Source organism: Macrobrachium nipponense, chromosome 29 (genome assembly GCF_015104395.2).
Source record: "Macrobrachium nipponense isolate FS-2020 chromosome 29, ASM1510439v2, whole genome shotgun sequence".
NCBI lineage: Eukaryota > Metazoa > Arthropoda > Malacostraca > Decapoda > Palaemonidae > Macrobrachium > Macrobrachium nipponense.
Genome location: NC_061092.1, coordinates 26283387 through 26304099, shown reverse-complemented (window position 1 = coordinate 26304099; position 20713 = coordinate 26283387). Strand labels below are relative to the sequence as shown.

Here is a 20713-nt window from a genome sequence, read left to right as displayed (position 1 = left end):
CATAGGTCTCTTGGGGTTTCTTACTGAACACCAGAGACTCTGGCAACATCCCTGAAGCTGTCTCTTCTTTTTTAGATAGAACTTCAGGGTCTTGACTGGGCAAAGAGACCACTCCAACTCTCTACCTACCAGGGAAGAGAGTCCCTTGACTTCGAAACTTCTAGGCCAAGGTTTAGAAGGGTTTTCATTCTTTGCTAGGAATAGATGTTGAAAAGAAACCACCGCAGAGTCTTTCTTAAAACCCACCCGAGAGTCCAAAGCATGCAATTCACTGATCCTCTTAGCAGTTGCGAGGGCTAACAGGAATATACATTTTCTCGTCAGATCTCTGAACGAGATTTTATCTGGGGGTTCGAACCTGTTAGAAGTCAAGAACTTGAGGACTATATCCAGGTTCCAACTCGGGGGAATAGAAGATCTCAATTTGGAAGTCTCGAAAGACCTAATGAGATCATGAAGATATGACAATTTGTCGAAAATTGCATTTTTCCTAACTATACAAACCTGAGGTCCTTTAACAATAGGAAGGTAACTAGCGGCAGCTGGGACGGTCGTAAGCTTCGAACAAGGGGAGAACGGTAGTTAACTGCTTGTCCGATCGTGCGCAGCGCCCTGAGAGGTGAAGAATCACTTTTGCTTTAGGCCCATGCAAAAAGTTGCAGAGTGAGGGGTGGGGCATGAGGTGGGACTATATGTAAAGGACCTCAGGTTTGTATAGTTAGTTAGGAAAAATGCAATTTTCGACAAATTGTCATTTGTTCCGATACGTAATACAAACCTCTCGTCCTTTAACAATAGGAAGACTCACTTCTTGGTGGGAGGAATCTGAGTCTTTTTGTGGGTGAACAGACTGGTGTTCGTCCAACCCTGGAGTGCCTCCCTGGTCGTAAGAGCAAGGGAGGGATGACCAAACCTCTGTCCGATTGATCGGGGTGTGCACCGCAGGATCAATGGTCAGACCTCTGGGCCAAGTACTAAGAGAGAGGCAAGCGTATCTCTTCGTACCAGCAAGCAAGAACTTGTTCCTGTTTGCAAGAGACAATCATAAATGATGGGTTTTGTCTCAATTTGGCATCCACTTCCTCCCCCTTGTTGGAGGAAGTGGTGGATATTTACTTCTATCCCTACTGAAAGGGATAGGATGGTGCTCTATTGAGTAGCTCACTGCATCTCGTCCTTACCCAGCAGGGTGACGACCGTGTCCCTCTACCCAAAGGTAGAGGGAAGAAAAAGATTGGGAAGAGGAGCCAGTCACACTACTCATTCCTCATCCATTCTTACGGTCACACCAGGACTCGATCTGTTCAGCCTGCGAGGGTCTGGGTTAACTACACAACGTGTTGAGCAACCACCACGGTTCCCAAGGAAAAAGATCCAAGGAACTGTGGGCAATATCCTGAAGGTAGAAGGAGGTGCATGCGGTCGGTTGACCAGGCGCCTGCCTTCATTACCTGTGCCACGGAGAAGTTCTTGCGGAAGCGAGAGAATGATGAAGAGGCGTCCACACTCATCCTGGGTGTCGAGTTTCTTCAGACAGCTCCGTCGCACCTTCACAGGACAAAGCAGCATAGCCTTCGTATCGGAGGCGGTGAAGTCCATTAGGGAGGGTATTGTGAAGGACTCGAACCAATCGTCAGTTACCGAAGGGTTCTGAGTCTTCGCTACGAAGATCGGTACGAAATCGAGCGTCACAAATCCCCATCCCTTTGTGCTTGACTTCTCAAGAGAAGTCATGCAGTTAACCTAAGACGAAAAGAAGGGAATAGTCGTATGACCTATCCCTCTTCTCGACTTTGGTTATGTACAGTACTCATACTGACAGCTATTAAGACGAAGTAATGATTGCTCTGGAACAACCGAACTAAGTCCACAGCATAGTTCGTAACTGACTCGGGCGCTCTGACAGCTGCCGACTGACTGGTTCGGAATCAGTAGAGGCAAGTTGTCCAAGCATCCGGGTAAGTCACGTGACCTTCGCCCTTTAAAGAGTTATGCTGAGAGACCAAACAAATAAAATATTTGTTAGTCACCGATGCCGGACGGCGCGGCGATGATTCTCTTAATGCATAAGCTCAAAAGGCGAAAGTCAATTGCCTTCGAAAGACCGAGGTCCTGATGCAAGAAAATCTCATAGACGTTGAATCTCAGCTTAAGGAGAAACAACACTATGTGACGTTGAAGATGAAGGTAGGCAATGAATGCAACCTACGTCTTCCAGCTGAATCGAGAGAAGGAATCTCAAGATTCTAAACCTGCCGTGCTTACAAATGACTGAAAACGCTAACCGCCATTTCATTGCTGTCCGTTGTGCAATGAAAGCGGGGCGTTCTTCAGTATGAAACACGGGGAGAGACCGCTTGAAGACTGCTTCTCATGGGCTGAACGTTTGGAAGTAGAGCTGGCAGGTGTGGGAGTAGGCGATGTCTTTCAATACATCTGCTAATCCGTGTGAACAATGAACAATTGTACACCTCCGAATACAAGATATTTTGAGGACAAACTCAGTTCCGCAAAAATCATTCGCATTATCGGGATACGATGCAGCAAGAGACTATTACAGAATTCTGTTACCGTGCGGTAAACAGAAAGATGAGAGTCGAATAGATATCTCTGTTTAAAATTCTCGCAATACCGAAGACGATGAATACTAGCGTTTCACAGCAGTAGATGGTCATTCATGTATGCGAGAATCCCCGTTAATCAGAGACTTAAGTCCGTGATTGTTGGGCAGAGATACGGTTGTTATTCAATCAAAGCAGGTGAGAAAGACATAAACAACCGTCTATCTCAAAGCGGCAGCTGATACTGAAATGCCTCGGGCAATTCAATACACAGTAGCTGTCGCTGACTCGTCATCCTGAGTTGCCAAGTAATCCTTTCCACGAAGGAATGCGTTCGGCTAGAACCACCGAGCATAAAAAGATATGCTCGAGCAATTATATTTAAGCGAAACGAATTTTGGTAAATATAAAAGCTTAAATGGTGTGTTGTGACAACACCATAAGTATATAAAAGAATTGAAACTGGAAACTCCTGGGAGGTTGCAGGCAACCCGGGTTGCAGTTCAATTAGAATACTTTTCGTCTAAGTCGCAATCCGTAGAATAACCAGGATATGCGCCTACCCCTCGGACCATTCAACTGCTTAGCAGAATCACGTCGCGAGGTTAATATACGTAGTATATTTGTAGGATTCTGAACAACGATCTCCATCCTAAATTCTTTCCTTCAAGAAAACAAAATAAGGATTGGAGATCGACCACCTTCGTTCTCTATTAAAGAGAGTGAAGGAGAAGTCTTCCTCGAAGGAAAGCTTCAATGGTGAACAGAATACTAAGACGATAGTTCCAGCCAAACTGGATATTCCCGTCCGTTCTTCTCTATTCCAGGTTGGTCGCCTACTGTGAGATAGTCTTCTTTCAGCAGCAGTCTTCTTCCTAATTGCTAGAAATTCCAGGAATTCGAGCATAGGCGAGGTTCCCGATTATCGTGTAACATATCGGGGATTCTCGTCTCGCTCACTTTGGACCGTGGTCTCGCCTAAGTGTTTGGAGATCGTGTTTGGAGATCGTAAGAAACTCTAACACTCTGAATGCGCTAGAAATTCCGTAGAATTCTAAGCAGTCTGCGAAACCCCCACCGAATTCGTCAAACGATATCGGCTGGTGGTCCTCTCGATTCCCGTAGAAATCGAGAATGGGGCAGGATCCCTCCTCAACGACCGGGGCTTACGTCAGGTAGGACCCGAAGGTCCCCCCTGGTAGCGCAGTCCCCAACGTGGGATCCTACAGAGAAATCTCTGTAGGATCCTTCCCCTTTCCCTCGTAGCCATAAGGAGAGAGGGAATGGGGGAGGAATTGGATACTCGCTCGCCTTCCCAGTGGAACTAGCAGTTGGAGAAGAGTAGGAGCAGCCATCGCCTTGCGGCGATGGCCTCTCAGAGTCTGGGAAAACGTATCGTCAGGAGAAAACGTTTTCCCGAGGAGGGTTACGAACTCTCACTGTAGGTAAGGGTCTGCCGCCACTGTGAACGTCGTCTGGGTGGGGCTGATCGACACCTGACAGGAGAGAGCCGATACCGTCCTCCGACTCATTCCAGTCCTCGTCGAGGTCGAAACCTCTCAGGAGGACCGAAGGAGTATTTAAATACGGTGTCCGAAGACACGTAGAAACGCCGCTGTCGCAGTAGAGGAGGTGGAAGTAGCTTGATCGACCGGCCAGAACTGAGAGAGCCTTCTTGTCCGGAGACGAGAGAGACTGGTTCAAGACAGAATCGGCAAGCTCCGATCGCGGCATACCCACCGTCGGTTTGGGTTCCCTCTCGGGCCCCAAAACGACTCGAGCAGAGACATGGGCTCTGCTGGTGGGAGCGGCGATCCGTCCCCCCGGTCGTTGTGCTGACGAATCAGTGCAATAACCTGGGTAAAGTTACTCTGAATCTCGGAAGTTACAGCGTCTTGAGGAGTAGGACCGTCCAGTCCCTCCAACAAGAGCAGCTCCCAGGACCCTCCTCCTTCAGAAGAAGGACCACAACGATCCCTGACGGTTTGCCTCCAATCACTTGCGCGTACGTCCTGGTTGGTCCTAAGACCAACCTGGCACGTGCGGCGTCGTGAACGGGATCGTGAGCGGCGCACTCTCTCACGATCACTCCCTATATACCTCGCTCTTCCTGGCGTATGCCGAGGAAGTTGAAGGTATCGGAGAGACAGAACTGACGCTACCCCCTCTCCCCCTGACGGTCGCCTCCAATCACTTGCGCGTACGTCCTGGTTGGTCCTAAGACCATACGTGGCACGTGCGGCGTCGTGACGGGATCATGAGCGGCGCACCTCTCTCGATCACTCCTAGCTACCTCGCTCTTCCCGGTGTAGCCCGAGGAAGTTGAAGGTAGTGGAGAGACAGACCTGACGCTCCCCCCCCGCTCGCCTGGCCGTGGTGGGGGGCTGCAGCCGATCACCAACCCGCGGTGGGGATCGATCTGCAGGCCTGGCCGTGCCGCTCACCTGTGGCGAGCGGCTTGACTGAGCACGTCGACCCCGGTCCCGTGCGTCAGACGACTGCTGCTGGTCACCGTATCCGCCCTCCGTCCCTGTGGGAGCGGCGGTCAGGTGACCTGCATAGCTCGCTTTCGCCGTGAGACCGGTGAGCGTCCTCGCGGCACGTCAAACCGCTGGTACCAGCCCGAGGCTGGTACCGTCGGTCGAGGGGACCTGGGGGACCTCTTCCCAGCCTCAACCCGTGCCTGGCCGGTCAGAGACCGTCACGTCCACCCGAGGTACCGGCTGGTCGCTGCGAGAGCGGCCGCTGGCCTGGTGAGAGTCACCTGAGCGCTCTCGACAGTCTTCTCCTGCTCCATGCCTCGGTCATGACGCTGAGCGAACTCAGGCGTCTTAACTTTGGGCTGCACGGTCACCCGAAGGAGATCGTACACTCGGAACTTCTCGCGGACGAGAAACCGAGCCAGGTACCTGGCTAGCAGCAGAGCTGCCAAGACCAGGCGAGGGTGTACCAGCGGTAGCCAGCACACCCTTGTCCCCGTCTTCTTCTTCTTCTCAGAAGGGGAGACGGGCCCCGTTCCCGAAGGAACAGGAGGACCAGCAGAAGACCCCCCCGTCACACCGGAATGTGACGAGCCCTTCGAAGTTCCCGAAGGAGTCTTCTTAGGGGGAATAACAAAACCCGGTTACCAGCTGGTCGCTGCGAGAGCGGCCGCTGGCCTGGCGAGAGTCACCTGAGCGGTTCTCGCCATCTTCTGCTCCGTGCCGTGGTCTTGGCGCCGAGCGAACTCTGGCGCTGACTGAAACTTTGGCTGCACGGTCTCCCGAGGGAGAGCGTACACTCGGGATCTCCCGCGAACGAGAGACCGAGCCGGAACCTGGCGTATCGGCATCGCCGCTAGCACCAGGCGAGGAAGTACCAGAGCTAACCGATACTCCTCTGGTCCCCGTCTATCTCTTCCTTACGGAAGGGGAGAACGGGCCCCGCTCCCGAAGGAGCAGGAGGACCAGCAGGAAGGCCCCCCCCCATACCCACCGAGGTGGGACGGGCCCTTAGAAGTTCCTGAAGGAAACTTCATAGGGGGGGGAGGCAGCCTTCTTCTTCTTCGGCTTATGGGCCTTAGAAGTCGAAGGGGAAGAGGCAGCAACAGACGAAGACGAAGATGACACCTTCCTCTTCTTCGTCAGCTCACGCAGACAGTCGTCAGGTCCTCCATCCAGGCCGGAGTCGGGCCTATTGCCGAAGCAACACGGTCCCGACTGCACCTGTCCGGAAGGACCTGGCTGGGAAAAACACACCATGGGCTAGGACCAGCATGGCAGGCGCAGGAACCAGGACGACAGGAACAGCAACCAGCTCAGGAGCGGCAGGAACAGCGGCAGCGGTAAACACAGAAGGGACAGCCAAGCCAGTAGCGGGAACCACATCAGCGACAGGTACGGCAGGCCCAGCCATCGCCTCGTAGAATCATCCGGCAAGCCAGCGTGGTTACTGGCGGCCGGTCCAGGGGCAAGCTGCTGGAACAGCGGAAGTCTGGGGCAGGCAACACGAAGAAAACACAGGCGGCAGCGGCATACCCTCCTCGGTACGGCGGCGACCGGCCCTAGAAGCGGCAGACGGCGTCACCGACACAGCATGGGGAGTGTAGACCAGCGGGGGGAAGCAGCATAAGCGGCCGTGAAGGTTGTTGTGGAGACCACTCCAAGGTGCACCGCCCCAGACCTCGCTAGACTCTGCAGCAGATCGTGGATGCTAGGCACGCCCTGCAGCCGCAGTGGTCCATACCTGTCCAAGGTCGTCTCCACACGGCTGTAGCACCTGCGGTAGCACAGACAGATTAGTAAGAGGGGTTCCCTCACGCACGGGGGGGGGAGACATGCCCCACCCCGAACGGAAAAGGAACGAAGGAGACCCCAAAAACAAAATACGAGGAAGCTGAGCGGGGGGGCAGGAAAGAAGACGAAGAATCGGATACCAAGGGAGTCGCGGGAGAGCTTTCCGACGACTTCCTGGCAGACCTTCGCTTCCCCTACCCCGCCACAGCAGTGAAAAGTAATGAAAATGAAACAGAATACTGCACTTGCGATTCACTTCATAGAACTTAAAGAGGGAAAAATCAATTCCCGGTAAGAGCGGAAACTTGATCCTAATATATGATGCTATCATAAATATATATGAAAATGAACAATACTGCACTTGCTATTTTCACTTTCACAGCAATAAATCGTAAGGATTAATTCCCGGGTAAGAGCGGAAATTGATCCAAAATTAAATTTGATGCAATTAATAAATGAAAATGAAAAGAAAACTGCATTGCGAATCCACTTTCATTGCATTCTATTCATACAAAATAAGAGGCTCTTGCCGAGCGCAATCAAGCTCTCGGCAACGAACGCACAGGGCAAAAAATATTAATGAAAAAGAGTACTTACATCTTTCAATTACACACTTTCGCCCAAAATACATGACTCGGCGCGCGAGTGCGCCCGCCCTCGGCACCAGAGACATAATTCAAGGGGTTCAATTCATGAAAAGAGCGGAAATCGCCGTCTCTTACGGCGATAGCCCTCCCTCCATGTTTTGATTACATAAATTTAAGTAATGAAAACAAAATGAAAAAACAGTGTACTTACAGTTTGTTCATTTGTTCAAGTCAAAACCAAAACCATTTTAAGTAAAAAAAACACAACAATATAAAACAAAGGCCAAATACGACGAAAATGGAAAGGCGGGGGCAGAGAGCGATGACGAACACGTCCTTCACACCAGCGGCCGAAAGCAAAAGTGATTCTTCACCTCTCGGGGCGCGCGGGTCGCGCGCACGATCGGACAAGCAGTTAACTACCGTTCTCCCCTTGTTCGAAGCTTACGACCGTCCCAGCTGCCGCTAGTTACCTTCCTATTGTTAAAGGACCGAGGGTTTGTATTACGTATCGGAACAACTTTATTGCTTTCTAAATTCAGGCCTCTGTTTCTAAAAACAGCAGAGAGCATGCTCTTATATCCCTTGATAGTCGATACAGCCAACTTCGACTCTTCTCTTAAGAAGAGAAGAAAATCGGCGATTTCGGTCACAGAGGTATTGGAAGAGGACAGCTTCTTCGACCTACACCATCTACGGAAAACTTCCCACTTCGATTGGTAGACCCGCAAGGTAGAGGACCTGCGGGCTCTAGCGATAGCTTTTGCAGCTTTCTTAGAAAAGCCTCTCGCTCTGACCAGTCTTTCGATAGTCGAAAGGCAGTCAGGGAGAGAGAGACTTTGGATGTTTTTGTGAAACCTCTCGAAGTGGGGTTGTCTGAGCAGATCTGTCCTTTCTGGAAGAGATCTGGGGAAGTCCACCGTCCATTCCAGTACCTGTGTGAACCATATTCGGGAAGGCCAGAAGGGAGCAATCAGAATCAGTTTTGTTCCCTTCAATGCAACAAACTTTCTTAGCACTTCCCCCAGCAACTTGAATGGGGGAAAGGCGTAGGCGTCTATGCCTGACCAGTCCATAAGGAAAGCATCGATCGCTATGGCTCTGGGATCTTCTTCTAGAGAGCAGAAGTTGTCCATCTTCCTGGAGAGGAACGTGGCAAATAGGTCGATCTGAGGTTTTCCCCAGAGGGACCAAATCTCTTTGCAGACTTCTGAATGGAGCATCCACTCTGTCGGAAGTACTTGGTCCTTCCTGCTCAATCTGTCTGCTCTTAGATTTTTCACTCCTTGAACAAATCTTGTCCGAAGTAATATGCCCCGTTCCTCTGTCCAGGTCAACAGATCTCTTGCGATCTCGTATAGTGAGAAAGAGTGAGTGCCCCCCTGATTTCAGACGTAAGCCAGAGCAGTGGTATTGTCCGAGTTGACTTGGACTACCACTCCTCTGACTTCCGCTTCGAAATACTCCAGGGCTAGATGAATGGCCAGGAGTTCCTTTGCATTGATGTGCAGTGCCACCTGTTCCTTTCGTCCAGGTACCTGCACTTACCTTTGGACCCAATGTTGCTCACCAACCTGTTTCCGAGGCATCGGAAAACAACACTAGGAGAGGGTTCCGAATCAAGAGGGACACTCCTTAGTTTCTTCTTAATGGGGTTAACCACCACCTCAGGTTTGACTTTATCTACTGGTGAATGGGAAAAGAGTCTGCCAAATCTCCTGTCTTCTGACTCCACATTCGTCTGAGATAGAACTGAAGAGGTCTGAGGTTCAATCTCCCTAGGGAAAACGACCTGCTCCAACGAGGAAAGGGTGCCCAATTAGACTGAGCCATTCCCCCACGCCGAGCTCCGTTCTTTCCCTAAGAAGTTCGAGATTTTTTCTAAGCCTCGAGCAATTCTCTCTTGCGATGGAAAAACCCGAAAACCCCGAGAATCCATCTGTATCCCCAGATCAACTATGTTCTGTCTGGGGATCAATTGTGATTTCTCGAGGTTCACGAGTAGTCCCAGTGATTTTGTGAGTTCTAATGTCTGTCTCCAACAGTCCTTCAAGCTCTTATCAGCCAATCGTCTAGATAAAGAGATATACTTATCCCTTTCAGATGTAGCCATTTCGCAACATTCTTCATTATGGCCGTGAAAACTTGAGGGGCTGTAGAAAGGCCGAAGCACAGGGCCCTGAATTGGAATACTTTGCCCTGCATCATGAATCGAAGAAACTTCTTCGATGAGGGATGCAGGGGAACATGAAAGTAAGCATCCTGCAGATCCAAGGAGACCATCCAATCTCCGGGACGAAGAGCCGCAAGAACTGACTTGGACGTTTCCATAGAGAACTTTGTGTTCTCTACGAAACAGTTCAAAGCGCTCACATCCAGAACCGGTCTCCACCCTCCCGAGGATTTCGGAACCAGAAAAAGACGGTTGTCGAATCCTTGGGAATGCGGATCCCGGACCAATTCGATGGCCTCCTTTTGCAACATCTGATCTACAAGGTTTAAAAGTGCTTCTCTCATGGCAGGGTCCCTGTACTTGGCCGACAGTTCCCTCGGGGTCGTCGTTAGAGGAGGCCTGTCTCGAAAGGGGATAAGATATCCCTTCGTTACTACTGACAGAGACCAGCTGTCTGCCTCTCTCCGAGCCCATTCTTCTGAAAATTGCAGAAGTCTGGCTCCTACCGGTGCTTGAAGGACTGGAATCTCATTTGGCTTTCTTGATAGGTCTGAATGCAGACCTACCTCATTTTGTTATTCCTCTCTTCTTAGAGGAGGGTCTAGAAGAGGAACTCCCTCGAAAGGGCTGTTGAGGAGTACTAGTCTCTCTCTTCACAGGCACGGATGTCCTCGCTTTCTTTGTGGATTGGGCCAAAAGATCCTGTGTGGCCTTTTCAGCCAAAGAATGGGAAATGTCTCTTACTAATTGTGAAGTGAACAATTGATCCGATAGCGGAGCATAAAGCTGGGACGACCTCTGGATAGTAGTAACTGCTTTTGTCAAAAACGAACTAAATAATGTCCTTTTCTTTAGAATTCCCGTTCCGAAGAGAGACGCCACTTCTCCTGATCCATCCTGGACCGCTTTGTCCATGCAGGACAGAACATTATAAAGGACTTCTGGGCTCAGCAACTCCGATTCCTGAGTTTTCTTAGCCAACACCCCAAGGGACCAGTCTAAGAAGTTAAAAACTTCTAATACATGAAAACTAATCCCTTGAGGAGATGGTCCATTTCAGAAGTCCCCCATGTGATCTTAGCTGATGACAAGGCTTGTCTTCTTGAAGCGTCCACAAGGTTTGAAAAATCTGCATCGGCAGAGGTCGGGAGAGTAAGACCCAATGATTCTCCCGTCTCATACCAGATACCTCTCTTCCCTGCCAGTTTGGAAGGAGGGCAGGCAAAGACAGTTCTCCCCGCTTCCTTCTGGGTTTTAAACCAGTTTCCGACAAAACAAAGCGCCTTCTTCATCGAAATGGTTGGTTTCATCTTAATGAAAGAGGACGATTTTGAGACCTTAGTACTGGTAAACAAAGATCTAGGCAAAGGTGGGGCAGTATGGCTTAATGAGTCTCCAAACTCTTGAAGTAAGAGGGCTGCTAGCGTCTTATAGTCCGATAAGCCTGCAGCCGCACGATCTTCTGAATCCGACACATCTTCAAAATCAAATTCAATCTCCGAAGAGGATTGATTCTTTTCCATAGGAGATGAGTCCCTTGCAACATCTACCCCACTCTTGCAAGAACGACGGTCGCCTGTGCGACAACTTGCGTCCTTACGAGAGATAGGCTGATCCTGCAACAAGACTGTCTCCTTCTCCTGGCAAGAGTGATGGCCGCCTGTGCGACGTCTTTCTCTCCTGTCATAAGAAGGATGTCCTCTCGTATCGCTCTCAACAGAAAAAGCTCTATCCTGACAGGGGCTATGGCCGCCTGTGCGACGTCTAGAGTCCCTGTCAGGTAAAGTCTGATCCCGCTGAAAGCTAGAAGAATCCTCTCTGTTCAAAAGTCGTTTGGAAGACGATCGTAAATTCTGGCGCCTGGCTGGCGCTTCTGGCGCATTGCGCCAGGCTGGCGCTTTAGGCGCATTGTGCCATGTTGGCGCTTCTGGCTCTTCTGGCGCATTGCGCCAGGATGGCTTTACTGGCGCTTTTGGCGCATTCTTTCTACCTCCTGTCCGAGGAGTAGCTGTAGATTTTTTAATGGGAAGGAAAGAGTCCTTTCTTCTGGAAGTCTACGTAAGAACTCCTACTAAAGAGGAGATCTGCTCCTGCATTTTTTGTAGAATTTTAGCCGCAGCATTCTCTTCTTCCTTTTCCGATGTCGGTGAAGGAGGTCTTGAGGAGGAAGGAGACTCCGAGTTGAGAGTTGGAATATACCTGGCTTTTTTCTTTTCGCAAGGAGATCCTTCAGGGAAAAACTCAAGACTTGAATCCAACGTTGGAGCTTTCCAACTTCTTTTCAAGGGGCGTGAAAGTTCGTCAGAACTCCAGCCCTTCCTTTGTGGAGAAGAATCCGAAGAAGAAAAACACTGTTTTAGGATGCTTTTCCTATAGCGATCCTTGGCAGTTCGGGTCGTCACAGAATCTGCCGAGGGGACGCCTGATCGGTGGGGATTCTCCATAACCTCCGTAAGGCTTTTGACATTCCTTCTCCTCTGGGCCTGTGAGCTTGGAAGCGGTCTAGGCCTGGGAGCGAGATGAAGCCGATCAGACGCACCCTCCACTGCACTGGGTACACTTACGTCACTATCACTGTGCTTACCTTTTAAAGTTTGCATCTGACTTTCCATCCTTTGAAGTGCAGCCTTAAGATCTGCAATTTCCTTTTCTGGGTTTGCAGTCTTGGTATTAGCAGAGGAAGTAATTACATGTTTAGGGTTAGGTGATATATCAATAGGCTCGCTAGAACGAGACCGACTTACGCTTCTGGAGGAAGCCTTCCTAGCCCTATCCATTTCCAATTTTCTTAAATAGGAATTCAAATTCTTCCACTCTTCCTCATTCAAACCTACACATTCATTACAGGTGTTAGATACAGAGCATTAATTCTGTCTACACCCCTTACAAACTGTGTGAGGGTCAGCCGAAGCTTTCAGTAGCCTCACCATACATCCCTCATTCACACACTGTCTTCTAACCGAAAAGCTAGAGTCCGACATTATAAGAAAAATCCAAAATCAAGTCCAAATAACAGTCCACGAAAGAGTATGCCCAACCAAAGATCCAATACGTCACCAAAAAGACCGGCTTAGAAGATCAATAGCGATGAAAAAACACGAAAATCAAATCAGGAGGAACAACAACAATGTTGATGTCCCGGCTGATAAAGAAAATCTGACTTAGAAAACGGGAATGGTTCCTATTCCCGCCATCCAGCGGCGGGGCGGTAGATCACCTGACCTACCTGTAGTGTGCCGCGAAATTCGAATTTCTATCGGGGACGACGGAGTCTATAGCTAAGTATATATCTGACAGGGAAGTTGAATGTATAAAAACTTATCTTTAAGCCACTATACGTATAAGTAGGGTAAGTGGAATCTAAAGGATTGTTCGCCGATAGTCAATATGCACACAGGAAGCAGATGGGTACCTGCAATCCTCTTTTAGATTTGACATACCATTTCAAGACCCTGAAAAGGGTTTTGAGTGCAGAGTAATTCAAATAGATTTTAGTGCTGTTTTTGATTTAGTAAATCACAAGGCACTTGTGAATCTTGGAGTGGGTGCATATGTTTTACGATTACTTCAAGATTTCCTTAAAGGTAGCCAGCAGTGAGTTAATGTAGATGGGATCTGCAGTGAACCAAGACCTAGTGTGTCTGAAGTTCCACAGGGCAGCATGTTATTTTTTGTATATACTATATACAAATGATTTGGTTGTTGGGCTGCAGAACAACATTGCTCAGTATTCCAATGATGCAACACTTGTGGGTGTCATAAAGTCTCCACTTATGAGAAATAAAGCTACCCTCAGTCTTAATTGGTTCCTGCAGAGGCTGGTTCTACAAATTCCAAATGCAAACTGATATACACAGTGTGGTAAGGCATGGGGAGGCTGCAAGTTCGGACAAACATAGGGCCGAAGAATTCATTGATAAAGTCAAGAAATTCATAGTCTGAAGGATTCCTCCTCCCAAGTCCAATTGTGACAAAACAGGGCTCTTTTGGAAAAAATATGCCAGAGAACCTACATCACGCAGGAGGAAAATACATTGCCAGGACACAAGTCTATGAACGATTGGCTAACTCTTTTGTTCTGTGGAAACACTAGCATGTTCAAGAAAAACAGTTATCAAGAGTAAATTGTGTGATGAGAAAGACTATCAAAAAGGCATGGGTCACAAAGCAAATTTTCACTGCGTTTGGCCAAGTGAAGAAATACCTCCTGGAAAATCAATTGCCACTAAGTGCCTTCTGGTAATGGACAATAATCCTGCTCATCCTCTAGGCTTGGAAGACTAATTGTTGGAGGAGTTTAGTTTCATAATACCACTCCTTTCATCCTGCTCATGGATCAGATGGTCATTCAAACTTCAAAAAACTGTACACCAAAGCACCATTTCCAAGATGCTTTGAAGTGACCTCCAACACCGAAATCACCCTAAGAGAGTTTTGGAGGAATCACTTCAATATCCTCAACTGCAGCCTTATAGATAAGGCTGGGCAAGGAGTGACTTCCAGGATGATGAACTCTGCTAGGAGAAAATTGTGGCCACAATGTGTCATCGAGAAGAATTTTGCAGGGTTTGAGCCTAACCCTAAAGACCGGATGCCTGTTGTGGAATTTACTGTGTTTTTGGGGAAGTCCATGGGGTTGGATGTGTGGCCAGGATGTAGAAAAGTTGTTGGACGACAACAGGGAAGAGCTAACCACTGAAAAGCTGCAAGACCTTCAACTGGAACAGCAACAGACGGCAGATGATGAATAAAAGGAGGAAGAGAGAGGGGATAAAGTGCCTTATTAAGTCATTAAAAGTTTTGTGGAGAAATGTCACCCTAATAAAGATGTGCAAGCAATGTCTGCAACATGTTCAATGACAATGGCTTCTTCCATTTTAGGCAAATCTTAAAGGTACTAGAAACAGATGTCCCTGGACAGATATTTTGTGTGACAGGGGTCCAAGTAACCCAAGACAGGGCCTTGATACCTGAATTCTTATGGAGGGGGATTTGCCTTCCAAACAATAACTCGCCTCCTCCCTCCCCCCTCTTCGCCTTCTTCCATATGCCAACAAGTCTTCAATAAAGGTAAAAGTGATGCTCTATAAAATGCATTTTTTGTTAATACTTTTTGGTGTCTGGAACAGGTTAATGGGATTTACATTATTTCTTATGAGGATTACTGGTTCACTTTTCGAAAGATTTGGTTTTCGTCAGACCTTCTGGAATGGATTATGTACGAAAACTGAGGTGCCACTGTACTCAAAATTAAGGGCAATACAGTATGCTCTGAACACTCACATCTATGCTTATATCCTAAACAAGAAAATAATTGAAATACAATTTGAAATACAATTCATTGCATGATAAGCAAATACACTGAACTAAGAAGCAAAAAAAAAAAAGTTCAGTTACTTTCAATACCAAACATGAAACGGACTAATTTTGTTGCTTAGAGAGCCGAGGTGATAACACCCATTTTATGTGAAATCAAAGGTGCAACAATTTCAACTACCATCCAAGCCTATTTTCTTCTGATTTATCCCACGAGCTGAAAATCAACTGTTGCAACCAATGTCCATCTGTTGTCTGTCTGGAAAGTAAAGAAAATACTTCAGTATACAATGCCTGTACATTGTCTCAACACTTTGCACACTTTGTTTTTCAAAATTAACTCTGGCAATGAATTCATAAAAAAGTACTGCTGTGAGGAGAAAAGAGACAAAATTATTATTATTATATACTATTATTCAGAGGAAGAATCCTATTTATATGGAACAAGCCCACAGGGGGCACTGACTAGAGACACAAGCTTCCAAAGACTACAGGCGGTCCCTGGGTTACGACAGGGGTTCCGTTCTTGAGACGTGTCGTAAGCCGGAACATCGTCAAAAATCCTAAGAAAACCTTACTTTTAATGCTTTGGGTGCATTGAAAACTATGTAAACTGCATTCTTATGGCATTTTTCATCAAAAAAACCTTCAAATATTGATTATTTTGCATTTTTGGTGTCATATTTCATCTCCCAGATGAGCGTTGTAGGCGTCGTAACCCTGGAACATGCGTCGTAACCCTGGAAATAACGTCTATTGACAAGCGTCGTAACCTCGGAACGTCGTAAGCCGACACCGTCGTAACCCGGGGACTGCCTGTGTAATGTTCATTAGCATGAAGTAAGAGAAGATACAGGGAAATACAGAAGGAAAAGACCTCACTTATTAAAAAAATTGATTAATAAACTGATATAGATGAAAGTGTATTAAAATGCCATGAGCACAGTATTAGGATAGTAATGCATTGCATCCTTGCTTGAACTTTTGAAGTTTCAATTGCATGACATACTCAGGGAGCTGGTTCCACATATATATATAGAGAAATGAGATTACAGGATCACTTGACACGCTAACATTCTGGCTTTGTGTCAGAGAAAAGATTAAGAGAGGTTACCTTCATTGGGGTAACTACAGAAGGGCCACATTTAAAGGAAGATGTTACAACACCATATGTTTAGGATTTGAGAAAGATTTTGTTGAGTCCTGTAGAAGGGCCAAAGATATTTTATAGTAGATGGACACACATGAATTCATTCCCCCACCTCATTGAAACGATGCTGATGATTTAAAACAAAAGGCAGTCTCATGCAAAATGAGCAAAAACCATAAGGTCTCACAGTGGATGGGAGTTGAGGTGGCACTGAATGGAGCATTAAATCTAGCCCTTTAATGAGAGAGAGAGAGAGAGAGAGAGAGAGAGAGAGAGAGAGAGAGAGAGAGAGAGAGAGAGAGAGAGAGCAGGTTATTATATATAAATAGTTTACTCTGACTACTGTGTTGACATTCTTTACTCTGGGAGAGCTGACCCAAAAGAATTTTTTTTTTTTTTTTTTGTAATTTAGATCATAAAAGATTGAAAAATTTGCAAATAAAGACCAGTTCAAAACTTGTCATTTGCGGGTGGCCACAGGGATGTTCTCTAATATCCGTGGGACAGACACCTGTCTAAATGAATAAGATACAAAATGACTTGTATGTAGCGTTCAAGTTACAACAAAAAATGTCACGTCACATAATGAAGAGAGAAATTCAATGATGCCTGAATCATAACAACCACAATATGCAAGCTTTATCTGCACCCTCAATTAATACCACTGTCATCCACACTGAAATTTTCCATTTACAAAGGGTATACACCAATCTACGCTTACTTAACATATGTAAAAATCAAAACATCCACATGGTGTGTTTTTTATTCCAATCAAATTTCTCTACTCTCACAGGACTGGCTAGAAGGTTCTTTCTTAAAGCAAAAATTGTAACTGAAAAAAAAAAGAAAGTTGACAGCCATGTTGGAAAAGAAGAAATGGATGGAAAGAAACACAGAAAATAAGCCTTGATACATGGAAATACTCCTCTAAACCAATTATGATATGTCTGGGAGGCTATTCCCTTATTGTGGAACAAAGAATGGAATGGAAAATAAAATTTAGGCCAAGTAGTGGGACCTCTAAGGTCATTTAACAAAAGAGTATGAACACAGATACAGTAAAAGGAACAAAAGGGGTTGCAGCTAGGGGCAAAAGGGATACTGCTAAAACCTTCAGTACTGCCTGCAGTGCAGCAGACAGTACTCTACATGAGGTGTACTGATGGCACTAACCCCTTATAGAGTGCAGAACGTGGAAAAGTATGATTTCAATGGTCATGAACCCTCTGCTATAAGGAAAGTGATTAAATATTTATTAAAACAACATGAAAATATAGTAAAACTAAAATTTAAACAAAAGAAATCACCAAAAAGGCTTATACTTGTAAGGAGGTGTTATAAACACCTTTACAGCTAATGTGAAAACAAAAAATACTCTATGTACAAAAAATATAAATTTTCATAATAAAATTTATTATTTGGATACTTACCTACTGTTAAATTTAGCTATATCTCACCGCCGATTAGGCGAGTTGGCATTCAAACAAAAAAAATTGAATGGCTGCCCGGATGACTGTCTAGTTTACCTGTTCTCCACCAGGTGTGTTTTGAATGTTTTAGCTCGTCAGAATTCTCCTTGCCGCCCACTAAGTTGTGGGGAGGCTGGGTGGGTCTACTTTAACAGTAGGTAAGTATCCAAATAATAAATTATATTATGAAAATTTATATTATTTGAGATGAATCTTACCTACTGTTAAATTTAGCTGATTCCCACTTTAAGAAGAGGATGGTGGATAGTGCAACGAGACAAAATTCCGCTCAGCCATTCGAGCTAAAGGTTTCTTATAAGAAACCCAAAACATTCTCACCTGATCTGGAATCCTTGGTGGGTTTTACTACCACCAGAAGTTGGATTCCATTCAGGGGAGCAAGGCTCTCATATGTATGCAGCAAAAAGCAGCCTTGCGGAGAAAACCGCTTTGATTCAGCCATCATGAAACGCAAGCGGTATGAGGGACCCCTGTGCCTGGGTCCAAAAGCCCTATCAAATGACAGTCACTTAAAATGAATACCTTTACAATATGAAGGTACGCTCCTATACAAAATTTGTACCTTCACGCTCCCCAAAATATTAAAACCCGGGATTTAACCAAAAGAGCCTAAAGAATTGCTCTTTTTCAGTTCAGGAAAAGACTACCCACTACTATTAGTGGATTAAGGGCTTTACTGTTTTCAAACACAATTCTGTATACTTAAAGTAGTGATTGGGCAAAAACTGAATTGTACTCCTACTGTGACACATCAATCCTATTCTGGAATGACAAATTGACTTAACAATAAATGAAGTTGCAACTTCTGCTCACATTATGAATGTTTAACTTCAATAAGGTAGAAGATATGGAGCTAGTTCTCATGCACTAGCCTATCCATCATGTCACAGAGGACCTTGTGTTCCTTGACAAAGTTTCTAAAAATCATAACACGAAAGGTTAACTTTGCCTCTTCCAGGCTTAACCTTCACAAATACATTCTAGGTTTTCTAAAACCACAAAACAAAAGTTAACTTTGCCTTCAAGTTTAACCATTGGCAAAGGCATTATAAGTTTCTAAAATCTCAACACAAAAGGTCAACTTTGCCTCTTCCAGGCTCAACCTTCAACAAATACATTCTAGGTTTTCTAAAATCACAAAACAAAAAGTTAACTTTGCCTTCAAGCTTAACCATTGGCAAAGACAGCTAGGTTTTCTAAAACCACAAAACAAAGGGTTGATTTTTGCCTTTTCCAGGCTAACCTTTGACCACATCTGTTTTTCTTAAAACCACAAAACTAAAGGTTAACTTTGCCTCTTCCAGCATTTACCTTTGACAAAGATGTTCAAGGTCTCTAAAAGGATGATAAAAATGTTCTAGGTTTAACCTATAAATTTAAATGCCCAACAGGATAGAGAAGTTTCCTCTTTTTCCCCCCCAAGGGGTTAAATTGGAATTCTTACAGGGAACTGTAAAGCATGGCCTTAACATCACCCTCAGCTCTAAGGCAGATAGCTAAATGCTATCCCTTTACACCAGCTTAAATAAGGGTGCTGACAGTAATTTACTTATTAACCACTGCTACATAAAAGGTTTTACAGTAAATTCAGATAAAGTTTAGACCCGCATCTAAACTCCAGAGAGAGACTGATATAGAGATGAAGGGGCTTCAATCTCAACACCTTACAGTGCTGGTCCTCAGCAAGATCTAAAAGTACTTGATGCAATACCGAGGAAAGTACGTATGGAACGCTAACTTTGGAAGTAGACAGTGACAAGTCTTATCTCCTCTAAACAGAAAACATTGACGTCTACAGGGTTCCAGGTGCTTCTGACCCCAGGCCATGGCAGTTTTAAATTAAGGACAGATCCTATAACAAATTGAAAATCTTATTATTGGGAGGGGACATTCTAACATCTCCAAGCAGTTAAGGAGATGCCTACATCAATGGAACTGTATGAAATTGTGTACTAGTAGAGTTGATTTCTTCTTAACGGAAGAATGAGACATCTACCAAGAGCATTGGAAATTCTGAAAAGTTTTGCCCTGAGGCTACAAGGGCTCTACAGGAGACTAAGCAATTCTTGAACTTGACATTGCTCAATAGAATTCAGAGTAGATACAAGGGGCAGGCCTATGAGTCTGAATTAGGCAAAATTTAAGGAAACATCCACTGCTCAAGCCTGAGGGCCAACAAAGTAGTAGTAATCATTCAGATGTCCCTGTTCATCTACATGCTAGGAAGCTAAATGTGTGTTCCTTAAATCCACACCAAGTGCCAAACTTACGGATGCAAAGGCCCTTGTAGGCAGTTGTTCTTCCTGAATCCCCAATTGCTACAACACTGTCCTTCCACAGAATGGATGATCAAACCAATATGTTGTTTCATTTCACTCAAAGCAGCAACTTCCCACAAAGACTGTTTCTGACTGATGTCTTTCCACTGCCCTGACATCTAAAAAGTTTTACCAGGTGTAGTCTGACCATTCTATGTTACATGAAAGTGTAATGATACTAGTTAAACTCTGTGTTGCATGACAAAGGGACAAGACCAAAACTTGGACTTAGGTTTAAGAACCAAATGGACGATTCCTGGTTACAGTGTCCCTCCTATAGTCCTGGAGCCAAAGTTGGTTCTGGAATACTTACAATGAAAGTTATTTGTAAGTCAAAATTCTTACGCTGAAACTGTACATTAATTGAGCATGATTATCTGAAAATAACCCGTGAGGCCATGTTTCCTAATGAGGAAAAGCCCTTACCATATAGGAAGTTTCTTTCAGGTCTAAAATCTTCAAGCAGCACATGCCTATTCATCTTTACCCACATCACTAGATAAGAATGGGGATATAAAGAATTAACATTATAATGCATAGAAATTGGGCCAGAAAAAGCAACAGGTCCTTGGCCTTTGGAATACTGTTGACAGAGTGGACTAACTTGAATCACTGATTCAGTAGAAGTGTCTTGCTCCTAAAGTCGACACCATCTACCAAAGGGCAACAAGTCCCTGACCTAACTTATAGAGGGCTGCACACTAACCCAAAGTGGACAGAACAGCAATACCTTCTAGTAAAACCTCTTGAAGGAACTTGCATGACTGTGGATGTATGGTTAGTGGAATACATTCTGCATGTGTACCACAATTCTGATCATTCTTTGGAAAGGCACTAAAACCAT

At 45.7% G+C, this 20713-nt stretch overlaps 1 long non-coding RNA gene across 2 annotated transcripts in view; it reads right to left on the bottom strand.

Annotated features, from left to right (window-relative positions):
* Window positions 1–9471: 9471 nt before the first annotated feature.
* Window positions 9472–20713, bottom strand: part of LOC135206202 (uncharacterized) — a 123916-nt gene continuing 112674 nt past the window's right edge. For both annotated transcript variants that reach the window (XR_010312696.1, XR_010312697.1), the window contains one exon: window positions 9472–15170. This is a non-coding gene — a long non-coding RNA (uncharacterized LOC135206202). The remainder of the gene's footprint in view (window positions 15171–20713) is intronic.